Source organism: Mustela nigripes, chromosome 4 (genome assembly GCF_022355385.1).
Source record: "Mustela nigripes isolate SB6536 chromosome 4, MUSNIG.SB6536, whole genome shotgun sequence".
Taxonomy (NCBI): Eukaryota; Metazoa; Chordata; class Mammalia; order Carnivora; family Mustelidae; genus Mustela; species Mustela nigripes.
In genome coordinates this window covers 139,522,633-139,546,199 of record NC_081560.1, presented here as the reverse complement: position 1 = coordinate 139,546,199, position 23,567 = coordinate 139,522,633, and the positions used below count along the sequence as shown (strand labels likewise).

The window sequence follows — 23,567 nt, the reverse complement described above, 5'->3', positions numbered from 1 at the left end:
TCAGGTCATGATCCTAGGGTCCTGGGATCCAGCCTATCCAGCCCCACATTGGGCTCCTTGTTCAGTGGGGAGCCTGCTTCTCCCTCTCCCACTCCGCCTGCTTGTGTTCCCTCTCTCACTGTGTCTCTATCAAATAAATAAAAATCTCTAAAAACAAACACCCTCCCCCCCCCGAAAATATCAGTTTCTAAGCAAGAGAATTTTTAAAAAACATTTTACTTATTTGAGAGAGAGAGAGGAAGAGGGAGCACGTACAACCTGGGGGAGGGGCAGAGAGAGGGGGAAACAGGCTCCCAGTTGAGCAGGAAGCTTGACCTAGGGTCTGTCCCAGGATACTGGGATCATGACCTGAGCCAAAGGCAGCTGCTTAACAAACTGAGCCACCCAGGCATCACTTAAGCAAGAAATTTTTTGTGCAATCTTAAGTAGTTTTATATTATAAATCCATATAGCCTTAATGAAAAGAGCTCTGGACTGGGATGGAAGATTTTGGTTCACTATAGCTCTGTGACCTTGGGCAAATAATTTTAATTTCTCTGTGCTTCAGCTTCCTTATGCATAAAATGGGATAATGGTTTATTAGTTTCTATCTAACCTATTTATAGGATTTTAAGAAATTGTAAAGTTCTTTAAAAAATAAGTTCTAGATACATTATTAGCAACAAGGATGATAGTTTTTTTTTTTTTTTTTTTTTTAAGATTTGATTTATTTATTTGACAGAGTGAGAGCAGGAACATAAGCAAGGGGAGGGAGAGAGAGTGAGTGAAGCAGGCTTCCCTCCAAGCAAGGGGCCTAATGGGGGTTGGATCCCAGGACCCTGGGATCACAACCTGAGCAAAGGCAGACACTTAACTGAGCCACCCAGGTGCCCCAGGGTGACAGATATTTTCAAACTAGAAAATAGAAAGCAAATTTTAAACCAGAGGGGTGCCTGGGTGGCTCAGGCAGGTAAGTGTCTGCTTTTGGGTCAGGTCATGATCCCAGAGTCCTGGGGTGGAGCCCTGCCTTGGGCTCCGTGCTCAGCTGGGAGTCTGCTTCTCCCTCTCCTTCTGCCCCTTCCCCTCATACTTGTGCTTGCTCGCTTTCTCAAATAAATAAAATCTTTCAAAAAGTTGTAAACCAGACACTGTAGCCAGTTAAGAGTGAATGCTTTAGGGATGCCTGGGGTGGCTCAGTCTGTTAAGTGGCTACCTTTGGCTCAGGTCATGATCCCAGGGATTGAGTGCTGGAATCGAGTCCCACGTCGGGCTCCTTACTTGGCGGGAGCCTGCTTCTCCATCTGCCTTTGCCTGCCACTCTGCCTGCTTGTGCTCTCTTTCTTTTTGACAAATAACTAATTAAATCTTAAAAAAGAAAAGAGTGAACGTTTTAAAATGAATTTAAATCTACGCTCACTTAAATTTCACAGTACTAAATTAATTGATGATCTCAGAGCCACTGTTGTTTATCTGAGAAATCATAAAAACCAAAGAGAGACAAATGTTCTGATATCCAAAAAGAAGAAAGTACTTGGAAAATTGTAAAGTGGATGTTAAATCCTGGAAAAATTATAAATGATTAAATAGATGATATGGAATACTAAATGAAAGGAATTTGTATGAGGTGATTTATCGAAAATTACTTCTATTTCGGTTCTTGAATTCTGTTACTTCTATTTAGAAGTATGAGGTAGTAGGTCAGAAAATTGTTCTAGTTATAGTCATAATCCCACACTTACACAGTTTTTTATGATGCATTTATGACTGATATGTAGTAAAATATGGCTTGGCTGATAAATTAAGTGAATGTGTACAAGATTGAATAGTTGGGCCCACTTAGATTGTTGGCTTCACCAGGAAAATCTCTGGTGGATTATTTTTGGACCTTGGGTAGAGTTAAAATTAAAAACAAAACAAAACATGTTAATTATGTAAGTATTGCAAAACTGTAGGAGTAGTTAATATGGCAGATGATGAATAAAGCCTTAAAAATTAAAGCCATGGGGACGCCTGGGTGGCTCGGTTGGTTAAGCAGCTGCCTTCGGCTCAGGTCATGATCCCAGCATCCTGGGATCGAGTCCCACATCGGGCTCCTTGCTCGGCAGGGAGCCTGCTTCTCCCTCTGCCTGCCATTCTGTCTGCCTGTGCTCGCTCTCTCCCCTTCTCTCTCTCTGATAAATAAATAAAATCTTAAAAAAAAATTAAAGCCATAGAATGAAATTGTAGGCCCAAACTGAAATTAAATTTAATAGAGATAATCTCTGTGTTTAAATTCAGAATCTCAAGTTCTGAGATTCTGAATTCCTTCTCCCTCAGGAGGAGCTGGGTAGACTCGTTAGTGTGACAGATTATCTGGAAATTTTGGTTAATTACAAATGTAGCATGAACTGGCTACGTAATGTGCTGCTAAAAACACTTGGCAGCTATATTATTAGAAGTTTATCCAGGTCACAAAAGTATTGGTTCCAGTGTATTTTTGTACTAGGTTGGAAACACATTTTTCCATGTTTGTTTAAATGGACACTGGCAAAAGTTGAGAGCACTCCAAGAAAGGCAGGCAGAATTGTAAATGGTCCGAAAGCCATTTATATAGGAAACTTTGGGGACTTGTGGAAGGTAGTGTTGATAAGTTTAAAACTGCAATTATAATAAAACACCCATAATCCCATCATCCAGAATTAACTGCTCTTATCTGTTCTTTTAGAAATATAAAAAATTGAGATAAAGCCAAAACCCGACTTTCCTCCTTCTTCCTACAAGGAACTCTGTCTTATTTTTATCAAGGTAACACATCTCCGTAGTTTCAAAAATTCAAATAGTATTATATGCTTAGAAGGAAAAATAGCAGTTATCCCACCTCTGGAGGAAACCGTAGTCATATATCTTAAATATATATATATTTTTTAAGATTTTATTTATTTATTTGAGAGGTAGAGATTGCACACAAATGGGGGGCGGAGGGAGAGGGAAAAGGAGAAGCAGACTGAGCAGGGAGTCTGATACAGGACTGGATCCCCGGACCCTGAAATTGTACTTGAGCTGAAGGCAGATGCTTAACTGACCGAGCCACCCAGGTGCCTGGATCTTAAATATTTCTAATAGCATAGTCGTAACACTTGCTTTTAAAAAATATTAAACCTGTATACAGTGCCATAGAAGATGAGTGTTTGGTTCTTTTAAATGCATATATGTCTTTTCCCTTATATTCTCAATATGGTTATGTAATTTTGGGGGGCTAAATCATTATTTTTTTATTTTACACAAATATTGAACCTGAGCTATATAATGTATAATGATTATAATTATTTTCTCATACAACTTTTAATTTTCCTTAGGCATAATTAATTACCTTGCTTTTTTTACTTGCTCAGCTTTCAAAGTTCAGCTTACTAAATTATTCCCAGACTCTCAGCCAGGACCATAAGGCTCTGCCCCATTCATTCAAGTCCAATAGATAATTTATAATTATTTTTTAACCCTTAGAGATCTACTTTGTATATTCTGTATATTCTATATTCTGCTCTAGCATGGGTTGGTTGGTTCTATAGATCTCACCCTGGGATTTCCTTTTACTAACCTCCTGGGAATTCTGTTTCCTGAATTACTTGTCATTTTCTTTCTTGCTTCTCCAGAACCTCTCTGAGAGTTAAAATTTATGAGAATTAAATTTTTTGAAATCTTGCATATTTGAAAATGTTTTTATTCTATCCTCGATATAAAAAATAATACTCTATTTAATAGAATTTTCTGTTGGAAATAATTTCCTCATTATTTAAAGGTATTGCTATTTTCTTCCTGTGTTGCCCATGAAAAGTCTAATATTCTTTTTATTTTATTTTTACAAAAACAAATGGTAGTTTTTAAAAATAAATAAAAATATATAATTTTTAGGAATACAGACTGGGCATTTGCAATATGTTTACTTCAGAAGCCTACAGAAAATGTATTGTTTTTATATGCACATTTCTTTTTTTTTTAAAAAGATTTTTTTATTCATTTGTTAGCGAGAGAGAGTGAGCACACAGAGGGAGAGGAAGAAGCAGACACCCCACTGAGCAGGGAGCCCAGATATGGGACTTGATCCCAGGACCCTAGGATCATGACCTGAGCTGAAGGCAGACACTTAACTGACTGAGCCACTCAGGTGCCCCTGTATGCACTAATTCTTATGAAGGAATTGGGATCTGACCATTGAGGTACTCCGTTATTATTATTTTTTTAAAGTAGGCTCTGTGCCCAGTATATGGAGCTGGAACTCATGATTCTGAGATCAAGACCAGAGCTGAAATAAAGAGTCGGATACTTATCTGACTGAGCCACCCAGGTACCCTCCATCATTCTTGTTTTTAAACACTTTTTTTGGTTAAATATACATAACATAAAGCTTACCATTTGAACCATTTTTAAGTGTATGCTTCTGTGGCATTAAGTACATTTATATTGTTGTGCAACCTGATGTCATTCTGATTTCATTCCTTTGTATGATACCTTTTTTTCCTTCTCTCTAGATACTTACAGAATTTTCTCTTTATTCCTAGTGTTCTACAGTTTAGAATTATTTGTGCCATAGTGTGGATTTTTAAATTCATTATGGTAGGGGCTTTGTGATTCCTTTAAATTGAAAACTCATGATCTTAAAATCTGGGATATTTTTTGTACTTTTTCTTTGATATTTTCTTCTTCTCTTTTTTCTGGAAAGCCTGAATTGATTCTCTGTTTTTTAATCCATTATCTTTTCTGTTTCTTTGTCTTTATATTTTAACCAACTGAGCTACCCAGGCGTCCTTTGTCTTGATATTTTACATGTTGGGAGATGTCCTTAAATTTGTCTTTCAAATCTTCCATTGGACTTTGTATTATTTCTTGGTTTAGAGATGCAAAATCTTACCTTTCTGAGAAATACATTTTAGATTTTTAAGTTTTCTTATATTCTCTGGATTGTCGGTCTCCTTCAGGCTCCACCCCCCCATCCCCATTTGAGTACCATCAGCTGTATGTATTTATAGGTATTCTTTTGGGCCTGTTAATTTTCCCAGATGGAAGTCCTCTAGTTTCTTGCTGGGGGAGCTTGGTGTCTGACTACAAGTGGTTTGGTGCTGAGAGGGAGAAGAGGGATGGGGGATCTCCCCATTTAGTATATAGACTTTAACTTAATTTCCATGTGCTTTTTTAAGATTGAAATTTTTAAATTTTAAGTTTTAACTTAAAAATTGAATTTTAAATTTAGATAAAAATATATTTATTTCAGAGTGAGAGCGAGTAAGAGAGAGCATGAGAGGGGAGAAGGTCAGAGGGAGAAGCAGATTCCACATGGAGCTGGGAGCCCAAAACGCAGAAGGCAGTTGATTAACCAACTGAGCCACCCAGGCACCCCATTTAACTTCTTATACACATTTTTTAATTGCTTTTCCATTTTTAAGTTCCACCCCACATTCCCTCCTGCAAAGGGTGCCAATCCTGAGCCTTCCCTGGGTTCTGTAGTAGGAGTATGTATGCTTTTGTTTGCCAACATTTACCCTCTGGTTCTTTCTCTGGTATGTTAATCAATTACCGCACATTTATCTGCTTTCCAGCTTCTAAAATTTTGTGTAAATTCTTCCCCTGTTTTCAGTTACTTTGTCTTTATGGATTTTTACCTTTTGTATTCCTTTACTCTTATTTTTGGTGGAGAATTAAATTAGAAGGGTGTGGAGGTAAATTATTTAATTAATATATTTAAGTAGAAATGCAATCCATTTCTTATAATTTTGTGTATGTATAAAATGTATCCACATCTAATGTATAGTAGTGCTTTATGTGTTTTGGAAATTTTACATAAATGGGAGTGCCTGGCTGGCTCACTCAATAGAGCATACAGCATGTGACTCTTGATCTCTAGTTGATCCCCATGTTGGGTATAGAGATTACTTTAAAATATTTAAAAATAAGGGGCTCCTGGGAGCTCAGTTGGTTAAGTAACTGCCTTTGGTTCAGGTCATGATCCTGGAGTCCTGGGATCGAGTCCCACATCGGGCTCCCTGCTTGGCAGGGAGTCTTCTTCTCCCTGTGACCCTCTCCCCTCTCATGCTCTCTCTTGCTCTCAAATGAATGAATAAAATCTTAAAAAAAATATTTTAAAATAAAAAAAATAAAAATTTTATATGAATGGGGGTGCCTGGCTGCTCAGTCAGTAGAGCATGCAACTCTTGATCTTGGGGTTCAGAGTTCAAGCCCCATGTTTGATGTAGAGATTACTTAAAAAAATAAAAACTTAAAGAGAATTTTTACATAAGTGGACTATTTTAGGGATAACTCTACAACTTTTTCCCTTAGCATTATATTGAGATTGAATAGATCTAGTTTAAATAGATCTAGTTCATTTTTGAATGCTACATAGCAATAAATCTTAAGATTGTAATATATTGTATTTTCTTTTGATGAGCATTTAGATTGTTTTTGTTTTTGTTTTTGTTTTCCTCTAATAAAGATATGTGTGAGAATTTTTCTAAGCTATGATGAGAGGTGAAATTGCTAGGTTACTTATCTATTGCTGCATAACAAATTACCTCAAAATTTAATGACTTAAAACAATTAATATTTGGGGGCACCTGGGTGGCTCAGTGGGTTAAAGCCTCTGCCTTTGGCTCAGGTCATGATCCCAGAGTCCCGGGATCGAGCCCCACATCGGGCTCTCTGCTCAGCGAGGAGCCTGCTTCTCTCCCACCCGCCCCGCTTGCCTCTCTGCCTACTTGTGATCTCTGTCAAATAAATAAATAAAATCTTAAAACAAAAACAAAATAAAAACAAAAACAATACATATTTGTTATCTCATGTTTCTATGGGTCAGGATTCAAGGTGTGTGCTACCCTATGACCCAGCAATTGCACTACTAGGTATTTACTCCAAAGATACAAATGTAATGATCCAAAGGGACACTTGCACCCCAGTCTTTATAGCAGCAATGTCCACAATAGATAAACTATGGAAAGAGCCCAGCTGTCCTTCAAAAGATAAATGGATAAAGAAGATATGGTGTGTTTGTACACATACACACACACACATATACACATATGCCCGCATACACTGGAATAAAACTCAGCCATCAAAAAATGAAATCTTGCCATTTGCATTGATGTGAATGGAACTAGAAGGTACTATGCTAAGCGAAATAAGTCAATCAGAAAGACATCATATGATCTTATATGAGGAATTTAAGAAACAAAACAGGGGTGCCTTGATGGCTCAGCTGGTTAAACATCTGCATTTGGCTCAGGTCATGATCCTAGAGTCCCAGGATCAAGCCTGTGCAGTGGGGAGTCTGCTTCTCCTTCTGCCCCTCACCCTGCTCATGCTCTTTCTCTCTCTCTCAAATAAGTAAGTAAAACCTTTGGGGGAAAAAAAAAAACAAAAACAAAATAGAGGGTTATAGGGGAAGGGACAAAAAAATGAAACAAGACAAAATTAGAGAGGGAAACAAAATGTAAGAGACTTAATCATAGGAAACAAACAGGATTACTGGAGGGGTGGGGGATGGGAAGATGGAGTAACTGGATGATGAACATTAAAGAGTGCACTTGATGTAATGAGCACTGGGTGTTCTATGCAAGTGATGAATTACTGACCTCTACCTCTGAAACTAATACTATGTTAATAATTGAAAGAAGTTCACTTATTTGAATGTGGAAAAAAATAAAGTTCTTAAGTTTTGATTACAAAAAAAAGAGGAATCAAAGAGTGTCTCTCATAGTTTGCAATCAGGTTGTTAGCTAAAGTTTTGGTTTCCTCTGAAGATTGAGCTGGGGGAGGATCTGCTTCCAAGTTCTCTGATGTGATTATTGGCAGGACTCAGTTCCTCATGGGTTGATTGACTGAGGGCCTTCCTTCGTTGCTGGTTTGTTGGCTAGAGGCCTTTTTCGGTTCCTTGCCTTGTAGGACTCAACACAGAGCAGTTTAAAACACCACACCTGGCTTCCATGACAGTGAAGAAGACAGAAGCCAAAGTCTGTAACCTAATTTTGGTAATGACATCCCAATCACCTTTCCTGTATTCTGTTTATTACAAGTAAATCACCAGGTCCAGCCTGTATTCCAAGAGTGGGGATTACACAAGGGCATAAATAAGGTTGTGTACCACACTGAGTCATAGTCATACTAGAATATTTAGCCTGAAAGAGGTGATTAAGGGAACATAAGAATTTTGTCTTACATATTTGGAATGCTTATGTAAAGAGGAGATAGTAGATCTGCTTACTTTTAGATCAGAGATTGAACTTAGAATGGTGAGTGTAAATTAGAATCTGTCTTAGGGTGAGGGGGGCTTGGTTGAGCATCTGACTTTTAGTTTCAGCTCAGGTCATGATCCTCATTGGTTGTGAGATTGAGCCCCGTGTGGGGCTCCCCAGTCATCAGGAATTCTTCTTGAAATTTCGCTCCTTCTGTTCTTCCCCCAGCTTGTGTGCACGTGTATACTCTCTCAAATAAATAAATAAATCTTCTAAAAAAATTTGCTGCCTTATGGGATAATGTACTCTCTGTTCTTGAACATATTCTGGCAGAGGCTGTGACCCCTTATAAAAAGGATTATAAAAAGTGTTCTTGCATTAGGTTAGAAAGCTAAGTATATGCTCTTTAAAGATTCTTTCTACTCGTAAGATTCTATAATTATAAATGAATGAGTTTTAAACTGTTCGTATTTGAATAGTCTGTTCAGGGAGAAGTGTATAAAAATACATGTGCATTTGTACATTTGAGGTTTTATTTATTTATTTATTTATTTATAAGTGAGTCAGTATTGAACTTTTTTTTTGCTTCTTTTGTAAATAACTTCTTTCCATTTAATGCAGATATTTTAGAATTTTAAAAAAATTATTTATTTATTTACATATGAGAGAGAGAGAGAGGCAGAAGCAGACTCCCCAAGGAGCAGGGAGCCTGATATGGGATTTGATCCCAGGACCCTGGGATCATGACCTGAGCCAAAGGTAGACACTTAACCATCTGAGCCACCCAGGTGCCCCTGAGGTTGATTTAGAAGACCGGGCTAAAGAAATGAAATCTTGCCATTTGCAATGACATGGATGAAACTAGAGGGTATTAGGCTGAGCGAAATATGTCAATTAGAGAAAGACAATTATATGATCTCCCTGATAGGAGGAATTTGAGAGGCACAGAGGGGGGTTTGGAGGGTAGGGAAGGAAAAAATGAAACAAGATGGGATCGGGAGGGAGACAAACGGTAAGAGACTCAATCTTGCAAAACAAACTGAGGGTTGCTGAGGAGAGGGTGGTTAGGTTATGGACATTGGGGAGGGTATGTGATGTGAGTGCTGTGAAGTGTGTAAGCCTGATGATTCACAGACCTGTACCCCTGGGGCAAGTAATACATTATATGTTAATAAAAATAATAATAATAAAAAAAGAAGACTCAGGCTAAGAAGGTAAGAGGAGAGCTATAAATTTATACTTTTAATTACTGAAAAAAAAATCAGTGTTCATATCCTATTTTTATTTTATATTCCTTTGGCTACTCTAGGATGTTTACTAATACAATTCTTATTTTAAAATGTTAGAAGTGACTCTTTTTTTCTTCCAGCAAAAAATTATTTTTATTGTAAAAAAAATAGAAAATACAAATGAGGAAAAAATAAGAGGTAAATACCCTATAATATTCCTGCCCAAAGATTATATTAACTATATTAATATGATATAATGACATATAATCTCTTAGACCTTTTTTTTTTAAAGATTTTATTTATTTATTTGACAGAGATCACAAGTAGGTAGAGAAGCAGGCAGAGAGAGAAGAGGAAGCAGGCTCCCCACGGAGCAGAGAGCCTGATGCGGGACTCCATCCCAGGACCCTGGGATAATGACCTGAGCCGAAGGCAGAGGCTTTAACCCACTGACTCACCGAGGTGTCCTCTCTCTGACCTTTTAATTTAATATGCACACACGCACACGCGCACACACACACACACACACGTTGTTGGTGGTAGTATGTTCTATAACATCATCGTGAACACTGAATGAGTACTGAATTATTGCTCCTAGAACAAATACGGATTAGGTTCCTGTGTACCTCTGGTTATATTTTCATTAACTGATTAATCCCTAAATTCATTTTATGTGTGTGGTTTAAAGAGATCTTATTTTTTTGAAGAGTTTTTTTTTTTTTTAATATATTTTTGAGAGAGACAGTGCATGCGTGAGCGAGTGTCCACGAGTGGGAGGAGGGGCAGTGGGAGAAGCAGGCTTCCTGCTGAGAAGGGAGGCTGATGTGGGACTTGATCCTTGGACTCTGGGATCATGACCTGAGCCAAAGGCAGATGCTTGACTGAGCCTCCCAGGTACCCTAAGGACATGTTATTTAATATATATTATTAATTTATTTATGTTGAACTCACAACAGATAGCCCTGTAATTTATGCCTGAATGAATGTATATAACATGTATTATATCCAGAAGGCACATCACAGCCTTCTTAGAAACACTGGATAGCACTTTAGCTCTATGCTTGGAAGTCATTTTGAACAGGAATCACCCAACCAAGAATACAAAAATATGAAGAATGTAACACCACACCACAAAAAAGGACTTTTTTTAATAGTATGAAAGCTGAACCAAGAAGGCCACCAAGCATTTCATTGTCTAGTTTGACCTTGATTGGGAGTGTGCATTTCAGGCAACTCCATTGACCAGAGAATTGCTGCAAATATTGATTTTGGGGTGACAAATGTATTTTGACAAGTAGGCAAATTTGTGCATACAGAATCCATGAATAATGAGGACTGACGTGTGTGTATGTAGTGTGTGTATGTAGTGGCTTCTGTTTTCCTTTTTTTCCCCAAAGATTTTATTTATTTATTTGACAGATCACAAGTAGGCAGAGAGGCAGGCAGAGAGAGAGGGGGAAGCAGGCTCCACGCTGAGCAGAGAGCCTGATGCGGGGCCCGATCCCAGGACCCTGAGACCATGACCCGAGAGAAGGCAGAGGCCTAACCCACTGAGCCACCCAGGCACCCCTCCATTTTGTTTAATTATATAATTATATAAGAAAGAAGTAATTACATAAGAAAAGTAATTTTGAAAGTACTGTTAAAATTTGCTCCTTTCACCTAACATTCTAACCTTTCAACAAGTATTTATGTCTTGCCCACTGTGTATCCACATAGTGTTCTAGACTCTGGAGATGCCATAGCAAACAAAACTGACAAAGTGTCTGCCTCAGGGAGCTTACATTCTAATAGAGAAGGTATTCTTCTACCAGTACTTCTGTCTACTAGATAGAAGTACTATCTGGTAGTGTTAAGTACAACAACAGCAAAATAAAGCAAGGTAAAGAGATAGGGTGGCAAGTGGTCATTTTAGTTTTAAAAATTTATTTTTTCATTGAAGTATAGTTGAAATAGGTAGTAATTTTAGATGAAGGGAAGTCCCTTTGAGGAGGGTAATATTTAAGTCAAGACCAGAATGAAATGAAGGTTCAGACTATAGAAAGAGCTAGGGAATAGATTTTCAGAGGCGAGAGATTAGCAAGTGAAGAAGTCTTGAGATGAGAAGTTACTTGAAATCTTTGAAAAATAAAGGGCAAAGAGCAGTAAAGATGAAATTGTTAAGAGAAGTAGAAGCTGGATCATGAGAATTTTAAAATAAGGAATCTAGATTTTATTCAGAACGTATCGGGAAGACAATGTAATTACACTGATTTATTAAAGATTATTCTAGTTGCTGTGTAGAGTGACTGATTATAATGGAAGCAAGGGAGACCGAATAGAAGGCTATTGTAGTAGTATTCTAGGCAGTAGATAGAGGTGGCTTTGTCTTGGATGGTAACAGCGGAGGTGGTAAGAAGGGATATGTTTTGATAGTAGCACCCATAAGATTTGCTGATGGTTTGGTGAGATGTTAGGGAAGCAAGGAAGTCAAGCATGGCTCCAACTTTAGCCAGAACAAGTGAGTGAATGGTAGTACTATTTACTGAGATATGGAAGAGTATGGAGTAGCTGACTGGGGTGTACTTGGTGAGAATTAAGTTTTTTTTCTTTAGGACATGTTAAGTTCGAGATACCTGGTAGACAACCAAGTGGTGATACTCAGTAGAAAGTTGAATGTACATGTCTGGACCTCAGGGGAAGAGAATGGATCTGGAGCTTAAGGGTATGATGTTTATGTGTTTATGATGTTATGTGTTTATGTCAGTAAATATTCATCTACAACATATTTTTTTATGATTGAGTCATGCTCCTGACAGCAAGCCCTCTTGGTCAACTATAGAACCCTGACAGTTAAAACTAGAAATAGACAAGACCACTTAATTCATGTTCAAACTAAACCCTGTTGTGTTTATTTTTTATGGTACTTTGTTAATGCATTGACAGAGATGTTTGCAGTGACCAAAACATTCCAACCAGCAGACCAGAAAAGCCTTGATAGCAACAGAATGCCTAAAAGACCACACCCCACTACATTCCCTTCCCTGCCTGTAATTACCACTGAACACGTATGGACCTTCACCCATGATCACGTGCTCTCTGCCTGCTCTCTCATGCTGCCTCCCTTAACCACCCTCTGTAAAAATCTAGGTGTTCATCTTGCTGGCAGAGATACTGGTTGGTAAGGCTTGAGGCTGCCACCTCCCCCAGTTGCCAGCACTTGAAGAAAATCTCTCCCTTTCTCTTTTCCAAGCCCTCATCTCTTGAGCTAGTGACTTCTCTTGGGGTGAGTTTATCCAAATTTGTTTGGCAACATTCTGGGAAACCCATCCAGGAGCTGTGTCTTCAGTTTGTCCAGTCTGCTTGAGGTTCTTTGGGATGGGGCATTTGGCTACAGTAGCACTCTAGGGCTTACGTGTTTGTTTCCTGAGTTAGTGGCTATGATAGGCCATTCTGTAACATTCCGTTGTATTTAAATGTACTGTATTTTTTTTTTTTTAAAGATTTTATTTACCTGAGAGAGAGAGAGAGAGCATGAGAGGGGAGAGGGTCACAGGGAGAGGCCAACCTCCCCGCTGAGCAGGAAGCCTGATGCAGGACTCGATCCTAGGACTCCAAGATCATGATTTGAGCTGAAGGCAGTCACTTAACCAACTGAGCCCAGCCAGGTGCCTCTTTATGTACTGTATTTTGTGATGAGTAATTTTGTAAGTCCATATTTTAAACCAATTCCTGTAGGGTATTTGCAGTGCAGTTTTGACATTAATGAAAATTAGCTCTATTTATTTTTTTATTTTATATATTTTTAAAGATTTTTATCTATTTTACAAACAGAGATCACAAGTAGGCAGAGAGACTGGCAAAGAGAGAGGAGGAAGCAGGCTCCCTGTGGAGCAGAGAGCCCGATGTGGGGCTCGATCCCAGGACTCTGGGATCATGACCTGAGCCAAAGGCAGAGGCTTTAACCCACTGAGCCACCTAGGCGCCCCGAATTAGCTCTATTTATGCCAGTTAAGGGCATTGTCCCTCACAAGACTTTCTGCATTTGAGATGCCAACTACAAGTTCAGGAATCTCCAGGCCATCTGTATTTCTGACCAAATTCAGGAGTTCTGAGCCCCTCAGATTTGATAATTCACTAGAACAACTCGTAGAACTCAGGAAAGTGCTGTTCTTAGGATTACAGTTTTATTATAGCAAAAGGTTACACATTTGAACCAGCAAAAGGGAGAGATGCATAGGGCAAGGTCTGGGAGATTCGCAAAAGCAAAGCTTCTGTGTCCTCAGGATGTGTCACCTTCCCAGCACATTGATGTGTATTACTAACCAGAGAAGCTCACCAACTCTGTGTTCACAGTTTTTACTAGGATTTCATTAGGTAGACAGGAGTGATTGAATCATTGGCTGTATGTTTGAACTCTGTCTTCAACCTGTTTATATTCCCCAAAGGTCAAGCTAATATCATGTGGCTCAGTGCATCAATCCTTTAATCATATAGTTGGTCTTTCCAGAATGGGCATCCCTCATCTTGAAACTAGGGGCCCAATGTCAGTCACTTGGTTAGCATAAACCCAATGTGGCTGGAAGAACCCACCTTAAATAACACAGACACTCCTATCAGTTGGGAAATTCCAAAGGTTTAGAGGCTTACCTCACAGGAACCAGGCACACAGACCAGTCAAATTCTTTATTATACAATAGTGTTAAAACCCAATTAAGTTATTACATCCTTTGGAAAACCTTACTTAGACTTTCCAAGGGCCTTTGTTCACATCTCTGTTACAGTTTTTTTTTTTTCCTCTCATTAGTGAACCCTTTGAAGGTCCCCTGATTTTAGTCATCTTTGTACCTCAAATATTAGCACTATATCTGGCTTACAGTAGTAAGTAGGCTCAGTAAGTATTTAATGAGTTAAAATATTTAAGCTATAGTTCATAAGAGGAGAAGTTCAGTGTAGAATTCTCTTATTAGAATTTCAAAGGTCAAATAGAATCAGTGGTCTCACTTCATTTCTCTTATTCCATTCATCACCATTTGCTCTACTTTAACATTTTTATATCTTTTTAATGTGGACATCAAATATACAAAAGAGAAAAGGAGATTTTGCTTTTTTTTTTTTAAAGATTTTATTTATTTGAGAGAGATCACAAGTAGACAGAGAGGCAGGCAGAGAGAGAGAGAGAGGGAAGCAGTCTCCCCACTGAGCAGAGAGCCCAATGTGGGACTCAATCCCAGGACCCTGAGATCACAACCCGAGCCGAAGGCAGTGGCCAAACCCACTGAGCCACCCAGGCGCCTGGAGATTTTGCTTTTTAAAATAATATATCAACAGTATTTAAAGAACAACCTTTTCTAATGCATTTAAAATATACCAAATTTCTACTTACACAGTTTATAGAGACTGCATTGTCATATAAGTATTATCATGCTGAACCTCAGAGAATCTTTATGTTTCTTTCTGATATTAAGGATGGATAAGTTCTGGGGCACCTGCGTGGCTCAGTTGTTAAGTGGCTGCCTTCAGCTCAGGTCATGATCCCAGGGTCCTGGGATCAATCCCCATATTGGGCTCCTTGCTCAGTGGGAAGCCCGCTTCTCCCTCTTCCACTCCCTCTGCTTGTGTTCCCTCTCTTGCTGTGTCTTTCTCTGTCAAATAATAAATGGATTCTTTAAAAAAAAAAAAAAAAGATGAATAAGCTCTAATGTCTTCTAGTGTGCCCTATCTGTGCATAGGTAGAGAGTACTTAGTAAAAATGGAATAATATTCCCTAAACCACTCTGTATTAAGATAAATATAAATATAAATACACACATGCATGCACACACATATTACCCAAAGTGTATTTATGGGATGGTTTCCCACTCATCTTGATTCAGGGTGCTTTTAATTTTTTTTTTTTAATTTATTTTAAGGGGCGCCTGGGTATCTCAGTGGGTTAAGCCTCTGTCTTTGGCTCAGGTCATGATCTCAGGGTCCTGGGATCAGAGCCCTGCATCAGGCTCTCTGCTCAGCGGGGAGCCTGCTTCTCCCTCTCTCTCTGCCTGCCTCTCTGCCTACTTGTGATTTCTGTCTCTGTCAAATAAATAAATAAAAATCTTTAAACAAAAATTTATTTTAATATATTTATTATTTGTTTTAAATAATGACAATTTAAAATAGTGACACCAACAAAGCCAGCATCACTATTTAAAATGTTTAGCATAACCAGAACCCTGCTGAGAAATGTAAGATTATAAAATTCATAGTTTTTAATTCATCCATCAAATATTAATTAAACATCTAAAATATTCGAGATACAACATTAAGCCCTGGGGACTCAAAGATTAATACAGCATGATCCCTAACATTAAGAAGCTTATAGCTTTTGGGGCAAGACACAACATTCATCAGATCACTGAACAATGTTAAGGTAAGAGATTAATGCAGTGCTATGGGGTGCTTACCACGAGTGTGAATATAGCCTGGAGACCTTCCTGGAGTGGAGTGGTGGTGCGTGAAAGTGGGCATAGATGCTTTGCAAACTATAAATACTATGCAAATATAGGCAAGTATTATTGATATATGTTCTTACCAAAGAGTTCCGCCTATAGGAAAAGACAGTTAAATAGTCTGAAGTGGAAAATGATTACTCATTTTTGCTAAGACTTATACACTTTTTCCTTGATTGGAGCTGCTAAAATACTACCTGGTGACTAGTGTTAAGGGAATGTCCAGAAAAAACAAAAACAGAAAAAATTACTGGTGCATTTAGCATAGAATTTAACTTTTAAATCATGTGGCCTCGGGCTGTACATTGTGGGTATTAGATAATGTATATTCAGTGACAGTCACAAACTTGGTCATTGCTTCCAAATAAAATTAAGACCTTAATTCCATAAGGGTGATTTTAGTTCTGATTCCATCTGAAGGAGCATCCATCTGTAAGTCTTGTTTTTCCTTCTGTACACTGGCAAAGGACAGTGGAGAAGCCAACACACAAACAGGAGTTTAGTGCACACTAAACTCCTGTTTGTGCATGGCCAAAGATGGTACTGATTTTGTAGCATCCTGGACACTTCACATCCACCCATGAAGTAGGAATTGGGGCTCTGCATGAGGCACTTCTTGTGCTTACTCTTCTCTTCCTTCAGGGATGGGTGGAGGAGGTCCTCTCATTGGGAGGTAGTCACCACTGGAAAGCAAAAAACAAAAGCAAAAATAAAAATGAAAACAAACCTAATGTCTTTATCTAGGCTGGTTCGTATGAGATAGTATTTCACTGGGATGTATCCTTTTTGGAGTAGTAGAGACACAAGAAATTATTTGCATGAGATTTATTTTTTCTCTATTACATAATTTTTCTTTTTCTTTTTGTTTAGAATTTAAAAAACATTTTTGAGAGAGACACACAAAGAAAGTACCAGCCAGGTGAGGGGCAGAGGGAGAAGTAGGCTCCCTGCTCAGCTGTAAGGCTGGATCCCAGGACCCTGAGATCATGACCTGAGACAAAGGGAGATGCTTAACCATCTGAACCACCTAGGCACCCCGTTACATAATTTTTCATTTGCATGAGATTTAAAAAATGCATTTTAAGAAATCTGATTTTTATTAAATTCCTATCCTTTTTCCATAAGCTTTTAAACACATTATTTAGAATAGTTTTTACCGATTTTAACTGATTTTTATTAAATTCTTATCCTTTTTTCATAAGCTTTTTTTTTTTTTAAGATTTTATTTATTTATTTGAGAGAGAATGAGTGAGAGAGAGCATGAGAGAGGAGGAGGTTAGAGGGAGAAGCAGACTCCCCAAGGAACTGAGAACCCGATGCGGGACTCGATCCTGGAAGTCCGGGATCATGACCTGAGCCAAAGGCAGTCGCTCAACCATCTGAGCCACCTAGGCAACCTTTCATAAGCTTTAAAACATGTTTTTTAGAACAGTTTTAGATTACAGAAAAGCTGAGATGATAGTATGGAGTTCTCTATTTCCTCATCCAGTTTTCATTATTATTATTTTTTTAAAGATTTTATTTATTTGACAGACAGAGATCACAAAGCAGGCAGAGAGGAGGAAGCGGGCCCCCTGCCAAGCAGAGAACCCGATGTGGGGCTCGATCTCAGGACCCTGAGATCATGACCTGAGCTGAAAGCAGAGGATTAACTCACTGAGCCACCCAGGCGCCCCCAGTTTTCATTATTACTAACATCTTAGAGTTATTGCAGTTAATGAATCAATATTGGTACATTATTATTAAACACTTCACATTTCCTTAGCTGTTATCTTATGTCTTTTCTTTGTTCCAGGCTCCCATCCAGGATACTGCATTAATTTAGTAGTCATGTCTCCTTAGGCTCTTCTTGGCTGTCACAGACTTTCCTTGTTTTTGATGACCTGATAGTTTTTAGGAGTACTAGTGAAGTATTTTTAGGATGCTTCTCTTCTGGAATTTGTCTGATGATGTTCTCATAATTAGACTGGGGTTGTGGGTTTTGAGGTGTGTTAACCTTATTTTTTTTTAAAAGAGATTTATTTTTTTGATAGACACAGCAGGAGAGGTAACAAGAGCAGGGGGAGTGGGAGAGGGAGAAACAGGCTTCTTGTAGACCAGGGAGCCCGATGCAGGGCTGGATCCCAGGATTCTGGGATAATGACCTGAGCTGAAGGCAGATGCTTAATGACTGAGCCACCCAGTTGCCCCTGGGTGTGTTAACCTTAGAAATAAAACAGTCTTACCAGTAACACTGTTTATTATACTAGCAAAAATGCTTTTACTTGGGAATAACAGAGAATTGCAATTCAGGCTATGCAAGCTATGGCAAAGCCATAGGCAAATCTCACAAAGGAATGGAACCTTATTTTAATGGAGAAAGAGGAAGTTGGGAGGGTTTGTTTTGAACAAAAGTCCATTGGAGAAAAGCAAGAGTGTAGGGTGATTTTTCAAAGCCTGAGTTGCAGAATTAGTAGATTTTTAAAATATGAGACGCAGTCTACATCGTTCTCTGTTGGGACCTTTAGTTGACAATTCTTTTCCAGTGATGATGATTCTGTTGTATTTGTAATTGACAGTTTTTCCTGTAATTGATATTGAGTGGTACAGCTCCCCCTTCCAGCCTCCCCTTCTAGCATCTAGAGTCCACTTTATTTTTTTTTTAAGATTATTTATTTATTTATTTGACAGAGAGAGAGATCACAAGTAGGCAGAGAGGCAGGCAGAGAGAGGGGGAAGCAGGCTCCCCGCTGAGCAGAGAGCCCGATGCGGGACTCGATCCCAGGACCCTGAGATCATGACCTGAGCCGAAGGCAGCGGCTTAACCCACTGAGCCACCCAGGCACCCTAGAGTCCACTTTAGTGAGGTTTCCCTTTTTTAGTTTTCACAAGTGGAAGATCACAGATACAGTGCTATTCTTATCACATCATATCAAGGGTATATATTATCGACATGATTTATCATTGTTGATAATGATCTTAATCACTTGGCTGAGGTTGTCAAGTTTCTCTGCTAAAGTTAGTCTCCCCCTTCCCTTTTTCTATGCTTTACTTTTTTTTTTTTTTTTTTAAGAGAGAGCGTGGGGGAGGGAGAGAGAGAATCTTAAGCTGACTCCACACCCAATGCAGAGCCCAGCATGAGGCATGATCTTTTTTTTTTTTAAGTTTTTTTGTCAGAAGAGAGAGAGGGAGAGAGAGCGAGCACAGGCAGACAGAATGGCAGGCAGAGGCAGAGGGAGAAGCAGGCTCCCTGCTGAGTAAGGAGCCTGATGTGGGACTCGATCCCAGGATGCTGGGATCATGACCTGAGCCGAAGGCAGCCGCTTAACCAACTGAGCCACCCAGGCGTCCCAGCATGAGGCTTGATCTTATGACCCCAACATCATGACTTCAGCTGAATCAGGAGTCGGATGCTTAACTGACTTAGCCACCCAGGTGCCTGTCCATGCTGTAGTTTTTGGAACAAGGGCTCCATGCACTTAAGGAGTGGGATTTATTGTCCTTATCTTTCCAGGGGGGAGTAGCTGATAAATTATCTGGAATTCTTCTGCAAGGGAAATTTGTTCTTCTCCATTTGTTTATTTAATTATTTCCTTATTATCAGTATGAACTCATAGATTCTTATTTTATACTTTATATTTTATACTTTATTTTATTCTTTTTTTTTTAAGATTATTTATTTATTTATTTGACAGACAGAGAGCACAAGCAGGCAGAGAGACAGGCAGAGAGAGAGGAAGGGAAGCAAGCTCTCTGCTGAGCAGAGAGCCTGACACGGGGCTCGATCCCAGGATCCCGGGATCATGACCCAAGCTGAAGGCAGAGGCTTAACCCACTGAGCCACCCAGGCGCCCCTACTTTATTTTATTCTTATTTTATACTTTAGATTTGGCTTTTGGAAGCTCATTCCGTTTGTCTTCTGTGTTCCTTTTGGATACCTCTGTCAATTTAGGATTTTTGTTTTGTTTTTTACCATTTCCTTAGTTTCTGACATAACAAGATGCTTGGGCTTATCTTGTGTATTTCCTTTGCAGTCCTGGAATCAGACATTTCTCCAAGAAAACTGGGTTTATTTCGTTGGAGAGTGGTATTAGAAACTAAGATCTTGTCTCTTGGTGTGCTTGTTACAGCTGGTATGTCATTGATTCTAAGCATTCTTAGCTGACAGAATAAGTCAATATATACACATACATATGTATACTCATACATATAGATCTATAAATATTTCTAGATGTAACCATCCATATTTTTATTAGGTGAAACACAAGTTCATATTCTAATTCTAATCCGTTACCACATGGATCGTTTTAGCCTTTTCTTCCTGCTTATCTGTAATCTCCCATTCTAAAAGCGAGAAACCTTCTACCATCCACCATTCAGTTACCTAATTGTCCAGGTTCAGTATACATGTATAGTGGTTTGAGAGTTGTTAACTTGTACACCTGTGGGAAACAGCTTTATTAGCTAGAGTACAATGCTAATGCATGGTTCCCTATCCTTTTAGTCTAAAAGAATCCAGTAATTTCCAAAGTTATGTGGGCCAATACTTTTATCCACTGTCCTCTTCAATGATGTTGTTTCATAGGTTTGTTGTATATTTTTATTATAGCATATTTCAAACATATCAAAAATAAGGGAAAGAATATAGTGAACCACATGTACCCATCACCAGCCTCAAGAAAATTATTAAATTTGTGGTTAGTCATGTTTTATCTGTATTCCCTCTTATGCCTCCTAGTCAACATGTGATTAAGAGGGAACACAAGCAGGGGGAATGGGAGAGGGAGAAGCAGGTTTCCCGTGGAACAGGGAGCTGGATGCGGAGCTAGATCCCAGGACTCTAGGATCATGACCTGAGCCAGAGGCAGATGCTTAATGACTGAGCCACCCAGGTGCCCACCCTCATTGGTTATTTTTATTTATTTATTTTTAAGATTTTTATTTATTTATTTGACAGAGAGAGATCACGAGTAGGCAGAGAGGCAGGCAGAGAGAGAGAGGAGGAAGCAGGCTCCCTGCTGAGCAGAGAGCCCGATGCAGGACTCAAGTCCAGGACCCTGAGATCATGACCTGAGCCGAAGGCAGCAGCTTAACCCACTGAGCCACCCAGGCGCCCCCTCATTGGTTATTTTGAAGTAAATCCTATGTATATTATTTCCTCTGTAGATATTCCCAAATGCGACTTAACCATAATTTAACCAGTCCCCTATTGCCAGTTTTTATTTATTACAAGTAGTACAACTATAAATATCCATTTATATTTAGCTTGCAACTGAAGGGTGAATTTCCAGAAGTTGAATTGTTGAGACAAAGATATAAGCTTTTAAAATTGAGAAATACTGCCAAATTAATTTTAATACTACCAAGAGTAAATGAGAATTTATCCTTCTCTGTACCTTCACCTACACTGATTTTATCCAACTTTTAAATATTTGGCAATCTGAAATCTTAAATATTTGGCAATCTGAAAAATGATATATATGTATCTTTTTTTTTTTCCTTTCTTTAATTATAAATGGATAGGACATTTTCCCTATCTTTAGTGGTCTTTTTTTTTTTTTCTTTCTGTGAACTGTGCAGTTAAATTCTTTGCTTATTTAAGAAAAGGAAATAAATTGTCACAAAGGTCCAATTTCTTTTCCTAAACCATTAATACTGTGCTGCCTTATCTCCTTTTTTCCCTTACTCCTAGTTCAGATTGCCAATTCAGGAGTGGTATTTATGTCCCTTCAATGAAGGTAGATACCTGCCCACTTTTTTTCTTCTGTCCTCTTTTTACCCACCAAAGGTTCTTAGTTCTCTGTTTTCTGTGAGCTGTGGATACAGATTGTCTATCGAACAGATGGGTTCTTTTTTTTTTTTTTCAAGATTTTATTTTTCTTTGACAGAGAGAGAGATTGAGAGAGAGAGATTGGGAGAGAGAGAGCATAAGCAGGGGGAGTGGCAGACAGAGGGAAAGGGAGAAGCAGGCTCCCCATTGAGCAGCGAGCCCCCAATCTGGGGCTCCATCCCAGGACCCTGGGATCATGACCTGAGCTGAAGGCAGATGCTTAACTGCCTCAGCCTCCCAGATGCCCCTCAAACAGATGGTTTTTAAGTCCGCTTCTGAAGGAGTTTTCTAGAGAAATATGCCCAAGAATCGATAGGAAGGATTTCTACAGACATGTGGGGGTACTGTTGGTAATTGTTTAACAAAGAGGATGCCCAGGGAATATCACTTCAGCCTGCTTTGTTCATCTGTTCTTTTTTTTTTTCCCAATATTTTATTTATTTATTTGACAGAGAGAGACACAGCGAGAGGGGAACACAAGTAGGGAAAGTGGGAGAGGAAGAAGCAGGCTTCCTGTGGAGTAGGAAGCCTGATGTAGGGTTTGATCCCAGGAGCCTGGAATTATGACCTGAGCTAAAGGCAGGCACTTAACAACTGAGCCATCCAGGCGGCCCTGTTCATCTGTTTTGTCTTTACATGCAAACACGAGACATGCACTCTGACTTTTGCTGCTGTGCCCTTTTGACAGCATTTTCAGCCTTCTTTTTGTCAGAGTGAATTATCTGTCTCCATGTACTTCGGACATAAGTGTACTCAATAGTACTATTGTTGGTTTCTTCAGTTAGGGAAATGGGGATTGCATTCTGTCCTGAATTAAATGACAATGTCAGAGTATAAAATGTAATGACAGACTGATTTTCTTTGCTTTTATATTCCTTAAAAACAACTGTTCAAAATCTCATACACATAGAAGTTGTTTGCCAAGCATTTGAAGCCATCTAGTTTACCAAGTGGCAGCTGCTGCTGTTTATTGGACAGAGTGTAGAAAGAGTTCTCATATGGTTCTCCCCCACAGTTTATCCTGTTATTAATTTTTTGTATTAGTATAGTTTATTTGTTACAAGTAGTGAACCAAAATTGATACATTGTTATTAGCTGAAGTCCATAGTTTATTCAAATGTCTTTAGTTTTTACCTAATATCTCTCTTCAGTTCCAAGTTTCTATTTAAAATTCCACATTAGAGAGGCGCCTGAGTGGTGTAGTTGATTAAGCATTGGCCTTTTGGTTTGGCTCAGGTTGTGATCTCAGTGTCATGAGATGGAGGCCTGCATCGCTCCGTACTTGGCATGGAGTCTGCTTAGGATTCTCTATCCCTCTCCTTGTGTCCCTCCTGCTTGTGCCTTCTTTCTTTAATAAATAAATCTTTAAGAAAAGATATATTACATTACTTGTCCATTCTTGCTGGCTCCTCTTAGCTGTAATGGTTTTGCATACTTGTTTTTGATGATCTTGACAGTTTTGAAGAGTACTGGTCAAGTACTTTGTAAGATGCCCCTCTATTGGAATTTGTCTCATATTTTTCTCATGATTAGACTGGGATTGAGTTTTTTGAATAGAGGATCACAGAGATACTGTATCATTTTCATCCAATCATATCAAGGGTATGTATTATTGATGTGATTTATCATTTTTTTTTAAAGATTGTATTTATTTATTTGACAGATCACAAGTAGACGGAGAGGCAGGCAGAGAGAGAGAGAGAGAGAGAAGCAGGCTCCCTGCTGAGCAGAGAGCCCGATGCGGGATTCGATCCCAGGACCCTGAGATCATGACTGAGCCGAAGGCAGTGGCTCAACACACTGAGCCACCCAGGCGCCCCAATGATTTATCATTCTTTTTTTTTTTTAATATTTTATTTATTTATTTGACAGAGAGAAATCA

General features: G+C 38.8%; 1 protein-coding gene and 1 pseudogene across 18 annotated transcripts in view; one reads left to right on the top strand and one right to left on the bottom strand.

Moving 5' to 3' along the window:
• Positions 1-23,567, top strand: part of USP54 (ubiquitin specific peptidase 54) — a 122,630-nt gene that overhangs the window by 12,505 nt on the left and 86,558 nt on the right. The gene's annotated exons all lie outside the window — the stretch shown is intronic.
• Positions 16,275-16,876, bottom strand: LOC132015248 (small ribosomal subunit protein eS27-like; annotated as a pseudogene).